Genomic DNA, 24,812 nt, shown 5'->3' with positions numbered 1-24,812 from the left:
TAGTCTGATCCTCTACATATGTGCAAGAAGTAAAATTCTGTCACTTTCAGAGTGCTCATAGGTTTAGAATTTTCTCCCTGTAGTCGAGAAGAGATTGTACTACACAAAACAAATTAAATTTTGATATATGATGAACATCTCTACTAAAAATAACATTTTAAATATGTAAACAGGAAATGTTCTTGCATATTATTATTTAATTTAATAATCTCCACATAATTCATTATAATTAGAATTTTTTGTTTACTTGGAATGACTTCCGCTCTGACAAATGCAACCTACTCTCAGGCTTCTATTTCCCCTCCAGTGCAAAGTCTGGCTGTTGAAAAGATCTTTTTCTAAGTAGGTCATCCTCTGCCTTAAACCTCTTAACCAGCCTTGTCCTTTTTCCTGCCTCAGACTCCAGCTCCTTATGATTATCTTCAGGGCCCTGGTACCTCATCCCCACCTGTAGCGTTGCTTTGATTTTTGCCCCAGTTTTCTGGGCTTAACTTCTAAATAGAGCCTTTATCACCTTCCTCCACTCTGCTCTCATGCTGCCCCTGAGCCTCATTTGACAATTGCTTTTGACACGTTTCTTGAAAATTTTCTATTTTCTTTGACATCTTTCTTTTTAAAAATCTTTTTATTAGGAGAGTTGTCTGAGGTTAGGAGGTAGGGGGAGCAACATAGATGGGGGCTATTCAGGAAAAGGACAAAGTCTCCATAGTATTCTCATCTCAACACCCCACTTACACCAGCCACCTCTGATTCTCAGATCTACTGACAGCGCCTGTCTCTCCCTCCGCTAGTGACCCTTCTTCACACACCGATATGAAACGACTCTGCCATCACTTTGGCTTTTAGCCACTATTCAGCTTCATAAGGTTGTCTCAGCTTTTTAACCCATCTTTCAGAGTATTAGGAGCTCTTCAAAATAGAAGAAATATACAAGCATAATAGAAACACCCTTCTTTTTTTTTTTTTTTTCTTTTTCTCCTTTCTTTCCGGATTTCGCCATCAAAGTGGGGAGAAGTTAACATGGCAACAAAAGCAGATTTCGCTGACAGTGGAGGAAACAGTAAAATGCTAGCTAGCAATTGGTCATTGTCTTTTTAATAGAAAACACTTGGTTTTTCCCAGCCAGGCCTACTAACACAGTTAAGTGGGATGTTACAATGTATAAAGTAAAACCATTGCAGACCTCCTCTAGTATGCTTCTGTGTTCTTAAACGACGGAAAAGAAGTGAAAAGGAAAAAAAGAACAAGTGAATGCAATAACTATTCCTTTAAAAGAGTATATTTGCATGCTAATTGTATACAATTAAAAGCATTAGGTTGGTGATCCTACTCTGAGGTCTCTTAACATGAGAATATCATTACATCAAGCATCTACTAGTTTATCATTAATACAACAATTAATCTTTTTCGTGGTGAGCATTCTTATATCTCAGTCACTTCCTATTTGTTGTCATTTTGCCAACCCTTAAATTGATCTTGGTGGCCCTAAGATCAATTACACTTAAACCAATGTGTAAAGCCAGGCACGTTCATTAATTAGAGTCAAATTTACACTTCAGTAATTGAGACTAATTATTTGTTTGGTTTAAGTAAGTTGTTAAGCATTCATTAAAGTCATCAGTCATAGGCATCGAATGAACACATTTTCAAAGTCCACATATATGTTTCCAATATCAGGCCTAGGATTTCAAAGCAAGAAATCTTTTGGAAAAAATGTACTACAGGTTCTCATTGCTATGTAAAAGCTAAAAATGTCCACTTGAATATAGCACAGAGGGAAGAGAGACAAAGATATGTGACATTTCATCAGTGCATGCTGAATGCATGTGTGGAAATGTCACATTAAACCACATTTCTGTTTTCAAATAATTTTCAAACATCTTTTACAAAGAAAGAAATTTCCCTTCTTTTGTTATTATTCAATATGTATATGTTATAATTTAGAGGTATACATCAGAATGATGAGTATATTGAAAAGATTTTTGGCTATGATTTCTGCAAAATTTTCTAATATAAATAAATATTTATTCAATAAATATTTCATTGACAAAATTCACTTTTAAGTAAAATGAACAACAGAAAAGCCCAACTGAATTTTTTAGTTATTATTTTGAAAAGTACATTATACAAGAGATTTTCCAATCACAAAAGTTGTCATTATTTTATTTCAGTCTTTGAGCTTTGTATTTTTGTGTCAAATAGCTGACAAACTATGGAAGTGCTACCTGAAACAAGAATTTCACTAGTTGTACAAATGTCATAATGACTTTTAAAATAATTTTAAATGTTATAAATTGATATAGATAAACAATACACCTATTGGAAGCTATCATTAGACAATTTCAAGTCATGATTGCAGGGCGTTTTAAAGAGATATTTTTAATAGAAAAGAATGATGCTTGGGAGCAAGAATTTGTCATTGGATTTGATCTGTATTAGAATAGTATTCTGTGTCATATATATATACATATATATATATATATATATACAAAATTAATATTAGATAAATAAAATTTATTCTCAGTAGGATACAGGACCTTATTTTAAATATAACCTTTTACTGTTTCCTGTCTTAGACTAAATTTACTTAGGACAATCACTGAACATATTAAGTGCCAAGATGAGCTACTGCTACACTCAGTATTTGGCTTTTGAATGTTTGACTTTCAGACAACCCATACTCTTGCACATTATATAGTCCCAAACTGAAATGATCATTTAAGTGCTAATTTATATTTTCATACATCAACTCAAGAGCAAATATTTCAAACTCTGGTCTATGAACCTTGCTTTTCTACAGGGTTCCATTTCTAGTGGAACGATTTTTAAGTGGAAATTGGTGATTTCCAAATATTTGAATACTTTAACTCAGTTGTCTTCAAATTGTGATATATTAAAGCACGGAATTCCTCTTGGAATGAAGGGAAACCCAAGTTAAAGGCTCCAGAACTTTTCCTCTAGATAATTTGCCCCTTTATTTGTGCAATCCCTGTGATACTTGTTAAGATAAGGAGAAAGGGAAGATGCATTGTGGATAGCAAAGTCACTGGTTTTGTATACTGTCTTTCCTTTTTCTTTCATAAAGTTAATAACAATATAAGTGAGCCTGTCCTGAAACACAGGTCTTTTAAATTTGATATGATTCATTTGCTTATTTATTTAGCAGTGGTTTATTAAAATACCTAAATATCAGGCACTGTACTCAGCTTAGATAAAATAATTTGGCTCGCCAAATCCTTGATCTCTATAAGGCAGTCAGCTGTTCCATATCAAAATCATGTAACAGCTATCAAACTTGGAGCATGTTCTTCACCCTGCAGCAGGATTCTGCAAGTAGCACTGACTAATGAGGAAATGTAAAGCTTTATTTGTTGGGGCCGTTTCAATCTATGTCAAATCTATAGTAGTTCATAACATGCTTAGCTTTATTGATTATAAATCCAAAAATAAAAAAGAACAATCTTAGTTATAAAAAGTTCTTGCTACGATCTAATTATTTCCATTCTCAATACTTCCCTCAATTCTTCATGCATTGTTTTACACAGCTCCTTATTCTTACCTATTACGTTAGAAAATGTATTCATCCACCTTTCTGGAGAGCATAAATATTCTTCAAGGGAAAGTAACTGCATTTATTTGTATTACATTGTACATTGCATGAACCCTCAATAGATAATTTTGATGCATAAAGGAAAGATGTAATTTACACTAGTTCAAGTCTTCAAAAAGCAAATGGCAAAACTCACAAAATGAAGTCCGTGGGAGAAAGGACCCTTCCTACTTTGTTGGCACAAATGTTTATAGAACAACCACTGCAGAAATCAGTATGGACATTTTTCAAAAACTAGAACCAAAACTTCCATTCAACTCAGCTCTTTCCCTTTTAGGTATCTTCTTGAAAGAGTTAGTTATCAGATTACCATGGTACATGCATACCCTTGTTTATAGTTACACAACTCATAAAATCTTAGAAGCAATCTATACGTTCATCAACAGATAAATGAATAAATAAAATATGGTTATATACATAATGTATTACTATTTTGCCATAAAAAGGATAAATATGAGTCATTTTAGGAAAACTGATGAATCTTGAGATAATAAGTTTATGTGAAATAAATCAGATTCAAAATCTTAAGTATCACATGGGTTCTCTTACATGAGAAGCTCAAAATATTTAGAGAAAAATGAAAGAAAGAGAATAGAAAAAGAGAGATCGATACTTTCTCCAATGGGAAGGGGATAAAGACATGTAGAAAGAAGGGTGAATGAGAAAGGAAAAGGGAAAGTGAAAAGAATTAAATTTTTTATGTACATATACCAATTCCCCAAGATGACTGTAAGCATTATGTACTGCAAAAATGAACTAATAAAAATAAAGAGTAAAATTTAGAAAAGGAAACAGTCTTTCCCAAGAAACCATATTGTAGGATTAATATTGTATCCCCTAGGGAATCAAACTTCACCTCATCAGTCTACTCAAGACAAATAACAATTGATCCAATATTTTTGATTCTACCCACAGACATTAATATAAAAGGTTTGGGTGAATGACGGTTATCAGATTACCACAACTGTGGGATATTTTCCTTTAGTAGATACCTGCCAAAGGAAGATATCCTATTCTGTGGTGGACCCAGTGATGGGTTGCCCAAACCTCCTTTCAGAAAAGTACTTGTTACTCCAGCATTTGAGAGTGCTAATGGCATCAGCTTCAGCTCTCAACCACTTTCAGCAGTACTTCAGCTGCTGGGAGCAGCAGTCACAGGATATGCCATGCCAATAATGGGTTAATCCAAAATAAGAATTTCTCGTCATCCAAGCACTCCTCAGAACAACCTTAATGGGTCATTCTAGCTCAAGTCTACAGCATTGTGTCAGGTTGGTTCTGGTTATTGTTGGATCTTTTAATTTAGATGAATTTCACCATGTCACCATTCCTACTTTCTTCTCTTTCCTTTGATCAGTTTCCACCAAAAAAAAAAAAAAAAAAAAAACATCTTCACCAACATTTCACAATAAACTCAAACCTAGAGTCAGTTCCCTGGAGAACCCAATCTTTTAGTTCCTTTATAAGAGGAGTGTACATATTTGAATGAATATATATATATATATATATATTATAAATTTCACATATTACATAATGTATACATGTATTGATTCATATATATTCATCCATATATGTATATATATATATGAATATACATTCATCCTTTAGGTAGACAAATATATATATATATATATATATATATATATATATAGAGAGAGAGAGAGAGAGATACACATGTATACAGGAATATACATATTTATGTGTGTGTGTATATATATATCACTTCTTAGCCTAGTTTCTGCATTTTTCAGAAAGTCTTATCTTCATAAAGAATCAGGTTAACAATTTTTCATAGGCAATTTTTCAAGTTGGTCAACTGCTATAATGAACACTGACTAATCAAAGCAAACACCAGAATTAACAACTAGTGTAGGGTCATGCCAGTGCATACTAGAAGAATATCAATGCTGTAGTCAGTATTTTAATATACAAGAATTTAACCTTGTTGTACCTTTTCAGATTCTTTGAATTGAAGATGTTAATGTACAAGCAGACAGCTTGTCTCCCTGTGACTTTGGCTTACCTGGTTATGCTGAAACACAGAACTTAAGATCTTATGTGACACCATAATGATTATTTGTTCTTATTGGTCAGATCAATAAGAACCCTGAAAATTTGGAGGATAACTAAATTTATCCAAAGAGGAAAGTCATACACTTTGCTACGTTCATTATGTTTATTCTTTTAATGATATTCCAGATAACATCATGGTTTTTCACACTGAGTGACTTTTATAAGATTCTAGTATTTCTTCGTATTAACTGTTTTAATTCTTAGATTCTAAACTAAAATATAAGCCACCTTCTGAATTTCAGATGAGCTTGCATAGCTTCCCATTTTCATGAAACTGTCTATAACAGGTTTAACTGACAGCCAGTCTAGAATGTTAGAGGGTTTCCAATCTTCATTAGTCACTGAGTAAAGTTTCTTTGTACTTAGCCATTTCCTTAGCATCTTAATGATAGATATGGTTCCTGTATTTAAGCATTTAAAATGCATTTCTTTTAAGAATCATCATATATTAATCTTACTGGTTTCAAACAATAAAGTTTTCTCTTTCTTCCTGGATGTTTTTATACTCATCTCTATTTCATAAGTGAATATATAACCTTATTTAATGAACTCTTCAAACAAATCAACTGTTTCCTTCATGAATTAGAAAAACTATTAAATTTGTACTTAACTGGCACTACCTAGGCTATTACACAATCATATTGGAGCCAAAGCTTTCCAAATGAAATTGTGTATGTGTGTGTGTGTGTGTGTGTGTGTGTGTTTGTGCTTTCCAAATGAAATTGTGTGTGTATATATATTTATAGTAAATATGTCTGTCCAAAATCATTTTGACCAGTCTGAGAGCCTATTTCCTAACTGCAAAATAAATGTGACTCATTTTACATTTGCACAAATTAAAGTATCAAAATGATATAATTATAGTCATTATAATAGCATGCAAAACATTTCAAATGAGTAAATTATAATATATAATAAAGTAGTTAGAGTGGGCTATAAAATTCCTTTGACTTAAAGACAATAAAAAACATTATAAAGAAAGACAACATGAGAAAATTCTCCAAAAGTTTCCTTCAGGGCAAAAGATTTTTAGGGCATCAAATACTCAAATATTCATAGTATATATAATATTTAAAAAGAAATCTGTAGTATGAAGGAATTGATGGAAAAGGCTTTAAAGGAGATTTTACTTGACTTCATTGCATCTTCGTTATTTGTTGTTTGCATCTAAGAATAGGCTTATTTCATTGTGTGCTGACATAATGAGTGCTGACATAACGCATTGCCATAGAGCAAGCTTCTAAAAAATCACCGTTATTACTATTGTTTTGGAAAATATCAGTGCAGAGATTGTATTTGTGTTTTTCTTCAAATATTATACAATATTATTGATCAAGGCTCTACCATGTGCGAGGCTGACAGTGCATTCTTAATTTCATAAAATAAACCAAAGTCACGCAGTTTCCCTCCCAGAAGATGCAATGATTTTTTCTTCCTAAGAAACCCTCATTATCTACAATCCGCATTGCCAGAAAAAGGAAACACACCTCTGAGGTACATGTTAGGCTGATTGGAGGGGAAGCAGCAAGGATCTACTGAGAATAAACTCTCCCTCTTTCTCTGAATAAAGATATCCACAGAATGAATATACAGGACTTTGCATTTCAACTCTACATTATGTCCTTTGTGACTTTGTAATGATTCAATAAACTATTGAAAGTATAATCTCTCTGTTTATTTTGTAAGAAAAGTCCATTCAAATAGCTAAACAAGAAATGATTTGTGGAAATGTCTTCATACCATAGAATAGTATGTATCGAAAGCTATACAGTGTTGTGTGAATTTATTTAATTACTATAAACTTGGTGTAATAGGACTTGATCGTAATAATCTCATATGCAGTATAGTAAAAATAACTTTTATTAAGAGATTGGGGAAGACAAAGAAGCAAGCTCATCACTGATCCAACACATAACATAGAAAATAATAAAACTGAGACTATAAATCTTCTTCTGGCCACATTATGCTATTTTCACAAAAGGTTGTCTAGATAAGCTTGCAATTGAGTACTTTGACTCTACAATCTGTCTTAGTGAACAAATAGTGTGCAGCATATTTAAGTAGGTGAACAATAGAGCTTTGGCATAAAGTCACACTCTGTCATTCACCAATTCTTGGAACCTGAGCAAATTGTTTACCATCTTTATACTTCAGTTTTTTCGCAACCTGGGGGAAATAATATTAATTTCAAAGAAACACTGTGAGATTGACAGGGGTCATAGAACATGTTAGCCATATTCCTGTTACTGGGACAAATTACATGACACACCCACAACTTAAAGGAGGAGAGATTTATTTTGGCCCACAGATTCAGTACAAGTTTTGATGGTACCAAAGCAGAAATAAGATGTTAGCGGGGCATGACAGAGGAAAGGTGCTAAACTTATGGCAGCCAGGAAGCAGAGAAGGAAGAAATGAGTCAGGAATAAGATTACACTGTTCCATGTCGCACTCCCAATAACCCCCCTTCAATCAGGCCCTACCTCCTAAAGTCACATTGAGTTACAAACTCATCCACAGATGAATCCACTGATGCATATGGTGATCGCCAGATCTAGTCACTCTCCAAACACATGAGACTTTGGGGGACATTTTAGGTCTAAACCATAACATTAAACATCATTTATTTTCTAGTACAACTTCATACAATAATTTTAATTTTAATTCCTAGTTCTACGCATTGTGTGAAGATGTTTAAATAGGCTTTGCCTTAAAGGTTGTATTCTATCACAAGGCCCACACATATTAGGCACTACGAAATATTGGGTCAATGAAAACAATGTCATTCCCAAATGAAGGTATATTTGAATTTTAGGCTTCGTAGTTTCTACCCAATGCAAATGAGCTTATGGTATCATTAATGTGAACTAATATTAATAATGAAGCAATGCATGTTAGTGAATAGAAACAGATTTTTATCATTGATCCTTCCTGGTACATATTGATTTCTTCACTATTTAGCATCAATAATGAGTAATATTAAAAATTTGGGATCTCTTGGTATTCAGACCTCATAACAATCAAAATGAAACACATGACCATACGTATCATGGTTCTCTCCTCAGGAGAATGACTATCAAATTGTTGTTTTTTAAAATGAACTCATGTATGTCTAAAAATGTCATGATGTTCTTCCCTGTGTTTTCAATAATACATTTAAATGACTATCTGATATCTAGTAATAGTCATGTTTTCTGTACAAAGTATATGAAAAAGAAATGAGTGTAATGTGATAATCATATCATTAAATATTATTTCATTGACATAAATAACTTTGAAAATAAGTATGGGATTTAGAAAAAAATCACCGTGTAACACTGGAAGTTTCACTTTTTTCTTCAACTTAACTAGATGATGCTTTTCCAAATATAACAAAATGCATCAACGATCTGGTTTTAAAATGTCTTCCTAAAATTGTCATAAAGGAGCTTGCCAGAGCTGTTGTCTTTGCTGTGGCCTTTGGCACCACACTGGAAATTTCACATCACCATAACAGCCATTAAAGTTTACTTTTACACATGAATTTTTCTTAAAATAATCCACCCCACCCCTACCTTGCCAGTTATCTTCATGTTAACATTTTCACAAAGTGATTGGGAATTGCCTGCTCCTGTGATTGAGAAAGCACTAACTTTTAGAGTCTTACCTGATACTTCAAACTTTTAAAATGTGAATGAAGAGAGCATGAGGTACAAGAAGATGGAATTCTCAGAGAAAACTGTGCAAGTTTTGTACAGTCTCCCTAACTTACTTTGCCCTAGATAGCGCTGACATTTGGCTATGCCTGAATTATATCCTTTAAAATAAACTGGTAAGTGGATGGACCATGAGACCATAAGATAGAGTGAAATGAGTTCAACATAGAAAGTTACATATTGCATGGTTTCTCTTATATAAAAAGTCAATATATAAATAGAGTAAAGAGGAGAAGGAAAGTTGGTAGGAAATGCCAAGGCAGACATTTGGATATGGCCAAGCAAATCAGGGGACAGGTGGAGAAGAAGAAAGAGGGAGGAAGGTAAACGCCTAAAAAACTGACATATGATATGATATGATATGATATATAATGTATATGTGATAACACAACAAAATGTAACATCACATCATGCATCACAAAATTAGACAAATAACTAAGGGAAATTAACCGGTAATAATAAATAAAAATAAAGTTAAATACAATATGAAACAGTGATATTCACAAGAAGTGTGCAAGCATTATTGTCTCTGGTAAAGAATCTTCTGATTTTTCCAAAGGTCTTACCTAGCTCTAAGACCTCTTGATATTCTGGGGTAGGTCTTTGTGATTGTTTAAATATCTATGTTATTCAGTATAAATCTCATTTTGAATCATTCGATATTTTTCTTTTCTAAAAACACATGTATTTGAAGTCAGATGTCATCTTATGTTCTATTTAAGAAAAATTGAAAAATACATGTGGGAAGACTGTATAGAAGTATGGGTACTTTGCATTTTCACGCATATTTACTCTTTTCACAAAATATAGAAAAGTCTCCAACAATTAGTGACTATTTTTAGATTGTTGAGTACTACCTCAAATCAGAAAAGTAAAGGTATCATTTGCACTATTAAGCATTGGGTTACTTAGTGTGGTTAAAATGCTATAAACTGGAGAAAGACTCAAGAGAAAAATGCCCTGTGATTGAGAATGTATTATTAAATTTCATTGTTTTTTTCAAAATCAAGAATTATGTATATCAACAACTATTAACAGAGCTATGCTTAACCTCTATCATTCATTTCACGAATGACACTCCAATGATGATAGTGGCACTCCTGTTGACTGTAGAAAAGAAATCATTGGGAGTATATATAAGCGAGTTATTATCTTAGAGATAACCATTAATTGATGGGTAGTATAGACAAGAAAATTGAGTTCAGTCCTCGCCTGCCTCAAATTCTCGTAAACACGCATTTTATAATTGTATGGTCTTTTAAAAACAAGAGAAAAGCAAGTAAATATAATGATTCCAGGTGCAAAGAATTTTATATCAAAAATGTAAAGAATTTGGTGGAGAGACTATCACAAATTACTTGAGATATCTGCAATGATATTATTTGTATTTTTCAAGAATTATTTTTTCATTGCATATTTATCTAATACATATTGACTCCCTATGAAAAAAAATCTAATCAATGTTACTGACTAAAATTGGGACCAAAATGAAATACCTTTGATGCTGTGTTTTCTCTTGATTTTTATGAGTAAAGTTGATTGAAATTTAATCTCTTTCCCGTGTGAGGTGAATGTTCCCGCTGGAAGCACGGATCATGCATGCTGTCCTGACCTTTCATCTGCTCCACTTGGCAGCAACAAAATGTAACACCTTTCTCCTGTTCAAGGAGAAATACTGAATTGCTTCTTGTTTTTGTTTCCTCAAAAAGATGATAATCAATATATACTTTAAAAAAGGTCACCTGAGAAAATATTTCTACTTAATAAACATTATAAATGGGAAATATGGATGAGGAAATTTAGATTTTTAAGGTCCATTTATAATATTGATATAAAAATGAATTCAAACTCACATTTTAAAAAAGATCTATTCTCATCCATACCACTACTTTTCACTTTTAGTTATTACTTCAAATATATAAGTTTAGTTCTCCCATTAGATGCTATAATTCATGTAGTGTTCAGTACATCATCCTCTGTATCCTTCCCAACTCTAACATGTGATAGATGCTTAATAATAATAAAATTATATAAATAATAGTATTAATTTTAACTGAATCCTTATCATGAGGCAGATCCAATGCTGAGCTCATTTCTTTTGTTTTGTTTTCATTTTTTTTTTATTTTTTTGATATAGGATTTCACTATGTAGTTCAGTCTGGCCTTGAATTTGATTATATAGCCCAGACTGGTCTCGAACTCATTGTGATCCTCCTGCATCAGCCTGCCCAGTGTTGAAATTACAGGTGTTACCACCTGCACTTCTTCTGGGTGTTTGTTGTTGTTGTTGTTGTTGTTGTTGTTGTTGTATTTTGTTTTTTGGGGTTTTTTTTTAGTAGAAATTGAAGTCAGGCTTCAAACACATTCAGCAAGCACTCTATTACTCAGCTACCTGCCCAGCCTTTCAATTTTTTTTATTTGGTGACAGTGTCTCTCAATGTTGCCCAAACTGGGCTCACACTTGCATCCTACCTTCCTGCTTCTGCCTCTAGAGTACCTGCCTGGGATTATAGGTACTTGCCACCATGCCCGGCCCATTGCTGAGCTCTTTCTCATTTGATTATGTTACTGATTTGTACTGTAACAGCCTTTATATGTTGAATATTAAGTATTAATATTAATAATATTTATGTGGCATCAAGAAAGACAAAGTCAAAATATATAAGTAGCTTGAAGGTCCACAGTCACTTGGTGTACCTTTGCTAAGTCCAAACCATTCAGATCCAGAGCCTGTACTCAAAGCCAATATATCAATATTTCCTAAAGTTCCCTAAGTCTATACCTATTTTTGAAAAAAAAGCATTGGAAATTTTGTCTAATCCTATATCCATGCCAGAAAAAAAATTTAGGTTACCTTTATGAAAAAGCACATGGTGATTTGCAGAATATTCTATGCAGAATATCATGGGAAAGGATTCTCATCCTTAGTTCAGGAAACTTCATGAACTGAATTACTGAAAACTGTACTAAAAGCTCAACTGGATAGAATAAGAAAGAATCAGTTGAATTGCTTTTATATATGTATTCATTGTTTTTGCTCTTTTCAAAGAACTACTGAAAGAAATTCACTTTTTCATAAGATATTTCTAATTAATCAGAAATTTGCAAAAGATTCTATTTGGTTTATTTTATTTACATTTGTAAAATTCCAACAAATCATATAATTTACCAAAACAAATTGTGCTTAAATTCTATAAAATGTTTATTTGTTAAATTACCATTTAGATTTCATTGACTGATACTAGGTTAGTTTCATAACCTACTCATAGTAATAGTTTTCCCCAAAAATTACACAAACAGTTTGAACTCACAAAAATGCAAGTCAGGATTGGGAATTTATAAGTCATGATACTGTTTTAATTCAAATATATTAAGAAAACTTGGTGTTCACAGAGTTTGCACTTGTACTCCACAGCAAGGAATAAAATTAATTGGACATGTGTAATTATTTTATTTAATCCATGTATAAATTTTCATAAACAATAAATACCAAAAATCATTGTAACACAGTATAAAAAAAGCCAGAAACCTACAAATGGGAAGATTTTTAAATACAAGCTGAAGATTTAAAGTCATGCATTAATGTAGTTAATTTATATATCCCAAGCATCTACAATGTTCCAGGCATACGGTAAGGACAGAGAGTACTTATTGAATGAAGTACTGAATGATTTCTAATCCTCCTTGGAATTCCTGGTTTTGGATTCTACTTCTAAAATGTACTGCATTATAGTAAAACCTACTTAAATTTATTCATTTGGTCAATTTTAAAATATTTTGAAAGATCAATATTTACATATGTATCACATGTGTTTCTCAAACTTTTCAAAGAATAAATACACTTCATGGGGCTCATTTTGGAAAAGGCTGCACTAGATTATTTTGCCTCGAATGCAGTGAAACAATTTGAAAATTCCTGAGGGAAAGCATTTTGAAATTGAGTAATTCCAGAATATCACCAAAGAGAAGGAGGAAGAAAATGCATTCTCTTTCAAACTATTGGTTGCTTCCTTATGAGCTATGAAAAATGTTCTCTGCCCTCTCACCACTCATACCCCTCAAATCTTAATCTTGAGACTCAGATATCAAGATTTGGTAAAAGTTCATTAGTATTTTCAATAAGATCTAATGCTTCCAAAAGTCAGGTGTGTATGTGAGGATAATCACTGGCAGCACCATGAATGATATGACACCTTTACAAAATGCCTCCTTTTTCCCCTAAAATCTCTGCAATTTATATCATTTATTATTTTTCACACCTTACTGTGTCAATTCGCAAGAGGAATTGCTGATTTTCAGTAGGTTCGCTATCAATCATAAATTCTCTTATTGCAAATCTGCTCATGGAAGGAGTCTTGATTAATGAAAAGTTATTTCCCCACACCAAATAAAACTGGCAGGCACATTCCCCAAATGAATATTTTCATAGTTTAGTGAGTGCATGATTTTGTCTAGGTCTGAGCACCAGGCTTTTAAGAATAAAGTATTATATATTATTATAAGAAGATGAGGCTTGAAGAGTCATTCAAATCAAGAGGTATGATTTCCATCTTTCCTTCTTTTTTCCTTTCTTGCCATTAAATGTATAATTCTGTGGCTTGCCCAGATCGTTGTAAGTGCTTGAGATATAAAGATGTGTGAGATTAATTATTTTCTTGAGTTTCACAATTAAATAATCAAAAATGGAAGGAAAATATTAGTACTCACAATGTTAGAAAGAAGCAAATGCACCCGCAAAATATCTGCACTATGAGGAAAGAGAGATGAGACAGAATGGAAGCTGGAGAAAGGAGCATGATTGCAAAGCAGACAGGGAGAGTTTGAATGTTAAGGTTTCTGAAATAAAGTGGGAATAAGAAGAAATATAAAACTGTCTGAAGACGAGTATATTCTTAGTATAGCATTTGTAAAATAATCATAAAAATATAGCAGCAAAGCAATAAAATTATTTATAAATCATAACATTGACCTACTTACTTAAAATGCAGGATGATAGTGTTCAGAAAGCTGTGAAAATTCATTGAGATTCACTTTTATCAGATATATCTATTAAAATGGTATTGGCAATTCCTGCTGTGTTTGTTACTCAGCTTCTTGGAAGTTGAAATTTTACATCTCAATCAAGGTTCATTTTCAAAACAGTACAAATTCTTAGGGAAAGCGCAGAACTTGGAAATCTCCAAGACAGCTTTTTTTTTTTTTTCTTTTTTTGGTCATATGTAGTCTGTTATCTAACACAACTGGCTGCCTACCTATTATATTTCCTTTGTATGCTAACTGGTCTCCAGTTCTTCATGAATTTATTAACCCAAATATCATATATAAATGTGTAAACAGAATGCATTGACTCATAATTGTATTCAGCTGCAGATTATGAAAAAGGACATTTGTTAGCAAATAAAAAATCTGAAGCAAGGTAAGGAAATTTGACCCAATTATTTTTGCTGTAGATTGCCATGATTCACACAACACTTACAACATTTTGATGATCTAAGGTCTTTTCCTCCCACAGGAAATAACATTAAACATAATAATAAATTATTTTTCAAAGATGTATGGTGCATACATCAAAATTAATTCTAAATCCAAAATGTTTTTGTTAATAAGACAAAAATCACTTGATCCTGATTTAATTAAAAGTTTTTTAAGATTAGATATTAGTTCAATAGACAGTTATGTATTAGTATTACAAAACAAGCAATTATTAATCTATTTGCATAACAAGTAATAATAGGGAAATAGTTTACCATTTGATAAGTGTTCTTTTTAAGACTACTGTTTCTTATCTTATGTATATTTCTTTAAAAACTGCCTTAAAATACAGCAAATACTGTTTTCTGTTGCTATAAACATTCTAGTAATTATCATTTGGCTCAGATCCTTATTACTTGTTTTACTTAATAACTTTTGACATATAGTTCTCTGGTTGTGCCTGAGTGGGTCATTGAGGCATAAACTTGGGTACTACGTTTAGTCCCTGTCCCTTCCTTTCTGCTACTGTTCCCCAATCTGTTTCACATTTCCCATTCATAATTAGCTCTTCTCCACTATTCCCTTCTGATAGAACTGTGGAGGGGAGGAAGAGGAGGAAGACTGGTGGCGGCTGAAAAGATAAGAAGTATAAAATATAAATAACCTTTATTTTGGGAATGCGGGGAGAGACACCCCTGACCCCTTGGGGCATGGCATCTCCACCCCTGGCCAGCGATCTCTCCATGGAACACGTGGAGTGAGGCACATAAGTAGCCTTGGCCTGGGGTGGAACCTAAGGGGGCATTAGAGATCCACAGGTAGCCCACTGGTCTTAGTTTGGCGCCAGAGGTAATTCCTAAGGGTGGGGGAGATAGGAGCTCCTTGGCTTTACCTGCTACAGTATCCGCCCTGGGCCAGCAACCCTTTTACCTTCCATCATGATGCACCCATCTTGGAGTTGGCCAATCACAGAATGGAGTTTCTAAAAACATGAGCTAAAGTCGACCTTTCTGCTTCTAAATTGTGAGTGTCAAGCATTGTGTAGCGAAGAGAAAGACAATCAACGCAATGCAAATATTGCAGATTCTTTCCCAGTGGGAAAGGTGTTCTGCTTTGAGGGGAGTGATAGAAGGAAGAAAAGATATTTGCTTGCCCAAAACTTATAATCAATGAAAAATCCTTTAAAACATTCAATCATGATGCAGATTAAAGGAAAGCAAGTAACTTCCTCTGGTTTATTGCCAGTCAAATGAGAGAATATTTATGTCCATAGAAAAGTCTAGAAATGTGTAAGAAGATCCTCTTAATTAATATGGCCAGAAAAGTGGTGTACACATTCTTGCTAGTCTATATTTTGTATCTAGCAATTAATCATAATTTCTTTTTTTTTTTTTTTTTTTTTGTCTTTTTCCTTTTTATCGGTACCAGGGATCAAACTCACGACTGCCTGCTTGCAGGGCAGGCGCTTATGCTGCTGAGCTAAATCTCCAGCCCCTAATTTCTAATTTAATTTCTAGCTTTATGTAGCAAATGCCTCAAGTTGTATCTTTAGGCAGATGCCTGCATCTCCAGGGTTGGGATGGAAGTTTGTACCATAAACTAAGTTCTATGAAAAGTACATGAAGTCACTGATATTCAGTTGTCACTTTTTTTCTTATTGTAAGAGCAGCAGCTATGATTTCCCACCTTTTTTACACATCAAACTTAAAGCTGGAAGATTTCTTTGGACACAACCATTAAATATTTATGATAATATCAATATATTTATATATAAAATAAAATCACCTCACCTATCAATGTTGAATATGAATATACAGTTGTTGCAAGTTCTTTCAGACTGGTATTGGGCTTCATAATGTAGGAGGGTTCACATACTCAACCCTCAAATCTCTTTTCAGTCCACCCTCACTATCTTGATGATCACATGTAGTCTTAGAATTTTTTTTTCCTTTGGGCTGATGGGTCTCAAATTAAGCCTGGAACTCTTTCCCAAATTTAGAATTCTTTATCCAGCTGTCAATTCAGATCACTCCATGGAGGTCTAATAGAAATCCCAGATTTATCTTCTCCCTCCACACCTATACAACTATAGCATCACAATAGCAGTTCATAGAAACTCCACCTTTCCAGTATCAAGCCAAAAGTCTTGGTATATTATCCCTGAAACTTCTGGTTTCTTATATTTTCCTTTCAATCTGTCTATAAATCATACTGACTCTACCTTAAAAATAATACTGAAATCTGATCACGTTGTCCCATTTTGACTGGGAACATCTGACCTAAGTCATTATCACCTCTCGTCTGGATAGGGCAAAAGCCCCATATTGGTGCTCCCTGCCTCTAAACATATTTCCCTTCTTCCTTTCCAACTTAAGTGTTTCTCAACATACTACTTAGAGTGATCCATTTAAAATATAAACTACAAAGCCTCATTCTAGGTTAGGGCACTGTTGATTGGTGTCCAAAATTGGTCAGCGTGGCTAAAACTGAGACCCAGGTTATGCTTCCATCACAGTAAGTGTTTATAGTGGTGATAATGACACCTGTAACATTTTGACTAATAATGAAAAATACTGATTTTCAATTTTAGAAATAAATGGTTAGGGAAAAATACAGAATCTAGATAATGTGAAAAAATACCAAAGCTATGTACAATTCAAATACTACACTCCTAAAATGTACATTGCTGCAAGAAACTTGAATATAAGATCCTGGAGTTTGGAAGTTATCACTGTACATAATTCAAGTGGAGATAAAAGAATTATGCCAAAGTAGATGGAATGAATGGAGTAGGAATCAATTATTTTTAAAAGGGCTATCTTGAAGATAAAGAACCTCACTCAAATGAACTTGACAAATATTTAAAAAATCATGTGAAATTTCTAATCTTTAATTATAAAAAATTAAAGTTATAAATTATTTTTCCAGTGTCATTTATTAAAAGTGACTGTTTTTGTTCCAGTGAATGTATTTGGCCTCTTTGTAAAAGATAATGTGGCTGAATGTGTTTCATTTGAATTGCTTCTATAGCTTATAATCTGTCCTATTGACACTCAGGGGTTGTTTCTGCTTTTGTTTTTATTTTTGGTTGTTTTGTCAGTACCATGCTGTTTTTGTCACAGTAACTCTATAGTATAATTTTAAGCCAGAGATTGTGATACCCCCTTCCTTGAATTTGTTGCTCAGAATTGCTTTTGCTATTCTAGGTCTCTTTTCGTTCCAAACGAATTTGAAGACTATTTTCTCTAGTTCTGTGAGGCATGCTAAGAGTATTTTGACTATGATCATTGTATATATCTAAATAGTACTAATAAACATAATAACGATAAATATATGTTAGACCAGGACACCGTTCTGCTCAGAATTCTGTGATTATTTCTCTCCATACAGAAGCAGAATCCTAACCAATGAACTATAAGAACTTTTCTTTGTGCTATCTGGTTTGGTAGCCACTAACCACTGTAAGTAGTAAGAATTTGAAATATCATACAAATGTAGAAGAATTGCATTTATGAAATATGTTTCATATTTCAAAGACAACTACAAATCTCTAAACTAAATCCTACATTAACGGAGCCTTGTAGTGCTAATCTCTATTGTCAGCTACTCTGAAGTTTGAAGTGGGAGAATCACAAGCTGGAAGTCAGCCTAGGCAATATCCCAAGACCTAATCTCAAAAAAATTACATATTGATTACATGTTAATGTGATAATATTTTGTATAGATTGTCTTAAATACATTACTAAAATTAATTTCACTAAATTATTTTTGTTTTTTCATAGTGGGTATTGTAACATGGCATTGACATTGTATTTGCTGTAGCTAATTCTGCTCTATATAATATGGGCCATGCGTTAATTATGCATCCTGCCATCACTTACTCTTCCTCTCACTTCCTCCTCACCAACCATATCATCTTTCTTGGTGTTCTTTGAAATTAGTTGTGTCCCCATTTAGCAAGGCCTGTGTTAAAGCTTCTGCTGTTTCCACTCCTTTGAACACAAATTTTTTTCTTCATATTTTCAGCTTCTTAGGTTTGTGTTCCAATCTCACTTCAGTGTTAAGTACCTTGACTACAATATATATGTCTGTCTCCACACCTTGCCCCCACTAGCACCCCCAATTTCATTCACCTGATCTCCTTTTCATTTTGTTATATGTAATTTACTTATTTATTCCGTCTTTTTAACTTTCTTTTCTCTAGAATGTAAGCTCCATGAAGGCAGAATTCTCTCTGAACTGTCATTCTATTTGTTTTATTACCTTATCCCATGTACCTGAAGAATTGTCATATTAAGCACAATTGAACAATTAAATACACACACACACACACACACACACACACACACACAGGTATATCAAATCATTTGTTTCACTGTCAGTAAAACACAATTATCTCTCAATGTCAGTAAAGACAGATGAGCCTCAATATTTTTAAATGATCCATAATAAATTAAAATGAAATTCAACAGTTCACCTTCAAAATTCACTTTTGTTTTCATTTTCACAAAAAATACAGTATAAGTGCTCCTATGGTATGCATTTCTAATTGTGAAAAGGCATAAAAAAGACATGGAAATTTTAAATTTTGAACTGTACAAATTTGCTTGCCTAGAAACCTGTACCAATCTACAATTTACTAACCTCCTACTCAAAGTCGCCTACATTTGAATTGCTACTCACTCTTCCGCTCACATACACCTGCACAGTGTGTGATTTTAATTTCCACTTTCAAGATACTGCCTGAAGCATTAGCATTTTGCACTATCACCTCATAACCCCACCTCCAGATCTACATGCTTTCAAAATCCTACTCCATGCTCTTTTCATTCATCTATAGCGTATACTTCATTCAAGACTAACACAACTGTGTCCTAGCCTGATACATGTGCAACTCTTCCATTTAATGCAGACTAGTAGTTTAGGCACAATAACCCTGAAATTAGAAAATCTAGGTTTAAATACCTACAAATTCAGTGGCCATATTTATGTTACACCCTCTTTCTTTTTTCTCATTTTCCTTGTAAGGTAGTATTAAACAGTGCTCTCCACTAATTTCCTAATAATGACTAAATTACCATGTGTGAAACATTTTAGGTTGTATGTTTTCTACACATGTATCTTAAATATCTTCATTTATATTAGCATATACTTTTCACTTGCATATTTTCAATTTCATTTGCAGATTTTGAAAAATCTCAGATGATTGCAACTTTCTCAAGGCTGGAGATCTCGTAGTAAATTCCATCCCTGAAAACACCACATACTGCTCATCATACATATAATATAATCAAAACTTTTGACAGACTGACTTACACTGTCTTTATTTTTGAGTCTCCTATGAAGGGTGTTCTCTTAAGGACATTAGCAAAGGCTTTTCCTGTGGAAAGGAATGCATTATAGCTAAATAAGAAATGTGGAAATTAAAAGGTTTTCCCTAGAAAAAGGGAGCAGAATGGAAAACTATTTGTTACTAGTATAACTCCTCATTCTCTGCAGTTGTTTATAAATGTCCACAATGACACATCAATTTATCCTAAATCCTCATTGTTTTGAAATTATCCTAGTCTTAACCTGGAAAGAGGTTTGTATGTTTCCGAGGTCAATGAGCACTCTAAACAATACTTAAAAATAATTCTAGCTCCATCTCAAATATTTACTGAGGCTTTAGGCCATACTTTGATGCTTTGAGACAAGATGCTGCCAAATGCACTGACACATTTAGTCATATGCATCTCACTAAAATCAATTAAAAATGTGCTACAATAATCTCTATTCATGGCATCAAATTCTCCCCTCACAATATGTATATCATTCCTGTTTATACGAATTCAATGAAGAGGAAGAATCTTTAAATATTTTTCTATTTTAGTCATCAGCTCAAATTAGTACTTTTATTTAAAATAAAGAACTTCTCTGTAATTTGGAACTAAACATGAAGCACTATATTGAATTGATTCACATCATTTGAGTCAACCTCACTGACACAAAGGTTGCTGTTTCTCTTGGTTGCATTGCCATTTTGGTCAGTAATTGTGATCTGAACAAGAATGGAGTAAGAAATGCCTAGCAGATTAGTGGAGAACAGTTCTCGTTGTGTCTGTGGATGATTATGTTAGCCACAAAAGGAGGTGGAAAGACCCACCCTACATGTGGGTGGCACCAATCAATAAACTTGCAGCTTGGAGAAAATAAAAAGGGAGTGAAAATCAAAGTCTTCACTTTTGTTTCTTCAGAGGAGTTCTCGTCTTTGCCATTGCCTTTGGACATTCACCTATAGTTCCGACAAGCTTACAGCACAGACTGTTCAGCCTTCCAATGCAACTTTCCAGCTTTCCAATTTACACCTTTCAGCTTTCTGAAAAGGACTCCTGAAGGACTCTGCAGTGAGCTCCAGACCTTCAACCTCCCACTGGATCTTCATGCTTTCAGGATGCAGTTGGCTGTTTTGCATTCTTCTGCTTTTGAATAGAGGTAGCCACTGTAAGTCTGCCTAGTAAATTTTGATATATGTATATCTATATATGTATCTAAAGTCTGTTTCTGTAGTGAGCCCTAACAGGCACAACCAACAAAGTGTATTTTTATACTTTTTCCCTGAGCAATTGTATCTGTGAGAAGAAGCCAGGGGCATGAGTGATATCATAGATTCCAGATGACCCTACGTGAATTCAAGGAGCTAACAACCTTTACAGTAGTAAGAGATGCTCCTAGAGTGTTAATTTATAAGACAATAATACAATTGATATAAAGACTTATTGAGTAACTATTATGTACACTATTTGCACAGGTACTGTTTGAGACACAAGAAATTATCAAACTGACTTGTAATTTAGGTGAAATAAAAATATACATGCTAGAAAAGTTTAATAGTATAGGAAATCATCTTAACCACTTAACAGTTTACCTGGGGCTGCCCTCAGAAAACACATTTGTTTACATATTATCCTTAGCTTCACTCTGGCAGGTGTCATTTCAACCAGTCAATTCTTACATTGAATAAATTTGAAAAAATTGCAATTTTGTATTTCCTGTTATGTCATAATAGTAATGAAAATATCCAATTTTTGTTTATCCTTTATTTAAATAATTGGGCTGATAAGTCATTAATGCAATTTTTTTTTAAAATGCAAGGCAATACATATATAAGAGTCTAAAGAAAAAAGAATGCAATTTGGCCTTATTTTCTTAGGCAAAGTATCAAAGAGAAAGGAAACTGTCATTTTATTGTGTTTGAGAATGGATTGTATAAGGTTGGATAAGAAGTGAGAGGCTATAATCAGAGTGGAAGGAAGGGGTCTTATGTAAATGTGACAGTGAAAATAGAACAAAATTATGTGTGTTTTGGTTCAATCTGGTGACAAAGTCAAAATGTTTAAAAGTGGGTAAGTACAAAATTGATTGTTAAGTTGAACCAGGCCAAAAAAAAAAAAAAAAAATCAGGGAGATGGAAATACTTTGGAGAGTCAGATAATTTTGCTCTGAAATATGCTGAACAATTAAAAAAGAGTAAACTTATCCTTTAATTGTGTTCCATTGATCAAACTTCTTGATATTAAGAGTAAATTCAGGAACTAACCATAAACAAATGCTCTGTTTCTGTCTTTGTCTCTCCGTGCTGATGTGTGTGTGTTTGTGTGTGTGTGTGTGTGTGTGTGTGTGTGTGTGCGTGCACGTGGTGTTCTTAATTTCATATTATCTGCCTTATACTTCCTCTCTCGTCCTTGCTATTAGCAGAGACTTTGAGGTGAAACTTCATTAAGAGAGCACACTGTAGATGCTAATTACCATCACCTTACCATGGGAGATCTTAACTGATAATCATTCCATGAACAATTAGATACTCAGCAATTCCTGAAGAAATTTTAGTGTGTAAAGGCCAGGGATGCTGCTTCACATATTGCAACACACAGGACAGACAAGCACAATAAGGATTATCTGGACCAAAGTGTCAACAGCACTCAAACTGAAAAACTCCTACACTAGTCCAAGGTGCTACTGTCTCTCACCTGCTGCTTTAGCATTGATTCCTTGTGGGTTCCTTTCCTTGTTTCAGTCTAATTTACCCTCTGTAAAACAGAGTGATCTTTTAAACCAAATCTGACGATGCCTCTCCTAAACATAAAACACTTTGATAGTTTACCACTGCTCTTTGGCTAAAGACCAAGTTTTCAAGGCTATGTATGGAAATTGACGAGATCTCTGTCTAGCTTCACCTGCTGTCACTATTTTTCTTACTCGCTTTTGTGCCATTTTATTCTGGGAAAAATATTCATCCTCTCTTCTACTATAGGGACAGTCTTATAGTACAGTTTACTTCAGTAGAGGATATTTTCACCTAGTGAACATCTACTTAACCTCTAAATGATATTTCTTCAGAGTTACCTTCACTGAACCAACACACTTGACTTTATTGTTAAAAATTTTTGTAACCTTCATTTTTACTCCATAGAACTTATTAAATTATGCAACTATGTGTCTTAGTTTGGTTACCCTAAAACACTTTCTGAGAAAAGTTGAGTGCACATAGTTAATTTGGAAGGAAACATTGTTTTGTAGTAGACAAGAGACAGGAAACCAAAAAGGAAGTTAATAAATGTGTCATATTAAGTAAGTTATTAGCACATGCATCTGCAGCCTACTCCTGCCAAGGAACTCTGGGGAGAAGGAGAGAACATATCTCACAATTATTCTAAAAGTGAAAAATTTGAAGTTTTACCTACCACTCCTCATCCATCATTTGCTTAAGTGCTGGTCCCATGGGTGTGAGTGCCTAAGATATAGAGTTAGCCTGTCTCTGGGCCAAGCATATTATCATTACCAGAAACAAAAACGTTTAGTGATTCAAAGTAAGAGCTTTTGTTCTACAGAGTGCCAAAGGTTCTCTGCCATGAAGCAGAGAATATCTGTCGTATTACATGTTTTAACTATTTAATACATGGTCACTGGCCTTGATAGGATCTGTTTTGTGAACCAGCATATACGCAAGGCATAAGAGCCAGCACAGCATAGGCCAGCACAAGAGCCAGGCACAAAGTGTGCCTGGCACACTTGTTAGATAAATGAATTACTCTCTTTCTACTTTTCTTGTTATAACTTATCTTTGCAGAATTGGGCATTCATCCCTGCAAAATCTTATGACATATTTCTAAACCTAATGCATAGTTCAAACCACTTGACAGACAATTCACAGCCATTATAATGGCTATTATCAAAAAAGAGAATAACAAGTATTGGCAGAGATAGGGAAACATTGCTAACAGGATTGGCATAATTCCTATGGAAAGCACTAGGCTACTTTGCAGTTTAGCATACATCAAACATGTTTAAGAGAACATACGAGTTATTCAAGATCTTTTCCTTCCTACACAGCAAATTATGTCTCGTCTATCTTTCATTTATTTCTATGTCAAAATTCTGTTAGTTGCAGCTACTGAAAGCATGCTCCATGCTTCCATGCAGTAGTCCATGCTAGTGCTTTTCTCTGGAATTCTTGTGCCTACAGAAATAAAGGAAAAATATCTGTTTGCACAGAGGTCATCTTTGAATAGTATTCCATAATCAATTATATCTGCTTTCTATGATATATTGGAATATTTGTAGTGCAATTTATATGCTGGCCACACCACTGAAATATGAGTTCTTTCAGTACAGAAAATGTATTTGGATCACAGAATTTAATATAGTACGAATGCAACTGGTCTCTGTTGGTACTTTCTTTATCTATTCTCTATCTAATAATGTCTTTTAAAGATGATGAAACGTAACAATTCCTTTTCTAACATAGTAATAATTTGTCTTTACAGAAAGGCCTACATCATTAAAAGATACTGATAAATTTGAGGAAGACTATAGCAAACATTTTAAAAGAGATTCAAACAATTTCAAATGCTTGAAAGGTTAGTAGCACTGTCTTTATGTCATTTTTTGTATGGTCTGAATTTTAATCGAACACTTAGTTT

General features: G+C 33.6%; 1 protein-coding gene and 1 non-coding gene across 4 annotated transcripts in view; one reads left to right on the top strand and one right to left on the bottom strand.

The window, feature by feature from the left end:
* Positions 1-24,812, bottom strand: part of Il1rapl1 (interleukin 1 receptor accessory protein like 1) — a 1,239,862-nt gene that overhangs the window by 1,105,626 nt on the left and 109,424 nt on the right. The window lies entirely within an intron of this gene.
* LOC111755421 (small nucleolar RNA SNORA1) lies at positions 17,276-17,404 on the top strand. Its single transcript, XR_002789975.1, has one exon. It is a non-coding gene; the product is annotated as a small nucleolar RNA SNORA1 (small nucleolar RNA).

This window comes from Cavia porcellus, unplaced genomic scaffold (assembly GCF_034190915.1).
Source record: "Cavia porcellus strain 051 isolate PalLab524CR breed Dunkin Hartley unplaced genomic scaffold, mCavPor4.1 scaffold_33, whole genome shotgun sequence".
Classification (NCBI taxonomy): Eukaryota; Metazoa; Chordata; class Mammalia; order Rodentia; family Caviidae; genus Cavia; species Cavia porcellus.
The sequence above is the reverse complement of the archived record's forward strand: the minus strand, read 5'-3'. Positions and strand labels throughout refer to the sequence as shown.